The sequence below is a fragment of the Myotis brandtii genome, unplaced genomic scaffold (assembly GCF_000412655.1).
Source record: "Myotis brandtii unplaced genomic scaffold, ASM41265v1 scaffold3045, whole genome shotgun sequence".
NCBI lineage: Eukaryota > Metazoa > Chordata > Mammalia > Chiroptera > Vespertilionidae > Myotis > Myotis brandtii.
In genome coordinates, this window is record NW_005361631.1 from 15137 (window position 1) to 18092 (window position 2956).

At 53.2% G+C, this 2956-nt stretch overlaps 1 non-coding gene across 1 annotated transcript; it reads left to right on the forward strand.

Moving 5' to 3' along the window:
* Positions 1–2679: 2679 nt before the first annotated feature.
* On the forward strand, positions 2680–2751 carry TRNAA-CGC. Its single transcript has one exon. It is a non-coding gene; the product is annotated as a tRNA-Ala (tRNA).
* The last annotated feature ends 205 nt before the right edge of the window (positions 2752–2956 follow it).

Here is a 2956-nt window from a genome sequence, read left to right on the forward strand (position 1 = left end):
TGTTGCAGGCCAGCCTGCCTCAAGGTCAGGTTCACCTCTACGCCCTCCTTCAAGGCGTCCTCCCCAGCCACCTCAGGCCAGGCCTGTCTCCCTCCAGGCTGCGAGCTTCCCAGGACCCGTGCGGGGAACAGGACACCTCAGAGCCTGACGTGGTGACCAGGGCTTCCTGCTCTCCCAGTGCCCCTGCATGCCATGCTCTGTGTGGCACAGCGGGCGTGCAGGACTGGGGTGCTGGCTTCAGGTCCCAGCGGCCTGGAGCAGGCTCTCCCATGCCTGGACAGGGGCCTTGGCCATGGGACTTGCTCTGGCCAAAGGGATAGGACATGAGCAAAAGTCAGAAACGTGCTTGACAACTGTGCCCTTATGGTCCTGCCTTTCGCCAAGAGAAGCCCAGAGAGCCACTGGTCCAAACAGGGTGAGGGGCAGCAGATCTGGACCCCACCCACAGCCTGGAACCCAGTCCAGTCGACCCTCAGACCCTCAGACCAGGAAGGGAGGGAGGAGTGAGTGCCCCATGCTCCCTGCCACTGAGCTTGTGGTGTTAGTGTGGCTAGTGGGGGGGCGAGGGGGGGTGCCTGAGCCATGGAGCTCCCTGCGGCTGCTGGGCTCCAGGGCTGTGGCCAGAGGCTGAGCCCTCAGGTCCTGTTCCTTCACCCGTCCAACCGCCTCCAGGGCCAGAGGCAGCCAGACCTTTCCTGGCATAGACTGTGCTCAGGCACAGAGACCTCGCCGCCCTCCGCTCCTGATGGAGGGCAATCCTGGGAAGACGCTTGAAGGGATTCAGAGGAGTAAAGCTCACAGAGCAGTCTTTCCCCCCCAATTTTTTATTGTGGGAAAACACATGTAACATGAAGTTTACCATCTTAGCTATTTTGAGGCATGCAATTCCCTGGTTCTCAGTCATTCATATTGCTGTGCAGCCATCACCACATCCAGCCCCAGAACTCTTCTCATCTTGCAAAGCTGAAACTCTGTCCCCCTTAAACACTAACTCCCCCTCCCCCAGCGCTGGTAACCGCCATTGTTTCTGTCTCTGTGAATTTGACTCCACCCGGTACCTCATTTAAAGGGGATCATACAGGTGTTTTGACTGGCTTGCTTCACTGAGCAAAATGTCCCCAAGGCTCATCCATGCTGTAGCAGGTGTCAGACTCCCCTTCCTCTTTGAGGCTGACCACTACTCCACTGTGTGTAGAGATCGCACTTCGCGTGTCCGTTCGTCCCTCGGTGGACACTGGGGCTGCTTCCACTGCTTGGCTGGTGTGCAGAAAGCTGCTACGAACCTGGTACCCGTATCTCCTAGGAGCCTCTGCTTCCAGTTCCTCTGTGTGTGTGTCCAGGAGTGGGACTGCTGGACCACGTGGGGATTCCAGCTTTTTGAGGAGCCACCAGACTGCTTTCCACAGAAGCTGCACAGGGGCCGTTTCACAGTGAACCTGAGTTTGACCTGGAAGGTGACCCTGGGCGTGTAGATGTGGGGAAAGGCCCTGCACACGGGGATGGAGGGAGAAGGTGCAGCCTGAGCAGCAGGCTTGGGGGGAAGAGGCTGGGATGGGGCCAGGGCAGAGGGCTTTGCGCATCTTAATGGTGGGTGTGACCCTCGTCTGGGGACAGGAGCCCCAGAAGGTTTTATTTTGTTTGTTTGTTTTTAAGATTTCAACTTTTTATTTATTTATTTTTAAAAATATTTTTTATTGATTTCAGAGAGGAAGGGAGAGGAAGAGAGAGACAGAAACATCAATGATGAGAGAGAATCTTCGATCAGCTGTGGATTGAGCTCCCAACTCGGGCATTGCCGTGACCAGAATCGTAAGTCGATGCTCAACCACTGAGCTATGCCAGCCGGGCAACATTTCAACTTAAAATATATATATAGCCCTAGCTGGTTTGGCTCACTGGATAGAGCGTCAGGCTGGAGACTGAAGGGTCCCAGGTTCGATTCTGGTCAGGGGCATGTACCTTGGTTGCGGGCACATCCCCAGTGGGGGGTGTGCAGGAGGCAGCTGATCGATCCTTCTCTCTCATCAGTGTTTCTAACTCTCTATCCCTCTCCCTTCCTCTCTGTAAAAAATCAATAAAATATATTTTTTTTAAAATAAAAATTATATATATATATAATGAGAGATCATCAGCTGCCTCCCAACTGGGGATCAAATCCGCAACCTGGGTATGTACCCTGACCAGGAATCAAACCCACGATGTTTCAGTGTATGGATTGACACTCAACCAACTGAGCCATCAAGGCCACAGGTTTTGAGCAAATGAATGACTTGACCCCTCTGTCCCCAGAAAGCTACGGGGCACTGAGAGTGAAGCAGACAGCGGCAGAAGGTTTTGGGGGGTGGGGAGCCCAAGAGGAGGCTGTGGCTGGTTGAAGCAAGAGCGAGTGGAGATATGAAACCAAGGCCACAAAAGGAAGAAGAAAGAACAGTGAGGATGGAGCCAAGCCAACAGGGCAGGGACCAGCGTGCAGCCAGTGAAGCACTTGCCTCGGGCACACAGGTTTAAATAAAGATATTTATATTTTATTTAAATGAAAGAAGTGACAGGGTCAAGATCAGGGAGGGGCGAGAGAGGCATTGCGCCAGTGCAGGGTTGGAGCCAGCTTTAATTGAAATTTGAGGCTTGGCTCATTGCAGGATTTTTGCATTAACTTGTATTGGAAGAAACATCGGCGTTGGGGGTGTAGCTCAGTGGTAGAGCACGTGCTTCGCATGTACGAGGTCCCTGGTTCAATCCCTGGCACCTCCACTTTTCCTTCCGCCAACCCCTTTTCTCATGCATTTCCTGTTCGTAGAAAAAGGGAGCCCAATGGATTACTTTTGTTTTTCTCCCATTCCTTGGGGCTTGCCAACTCCCAGCTCAGGGCACTGGCAAAAGGAAGGCAAGAGGGAGGAGGGAGGAAAAAATGCATTAAAATATTACTTATCTTGCCTTAGCCATTTTGGCTCCGTGG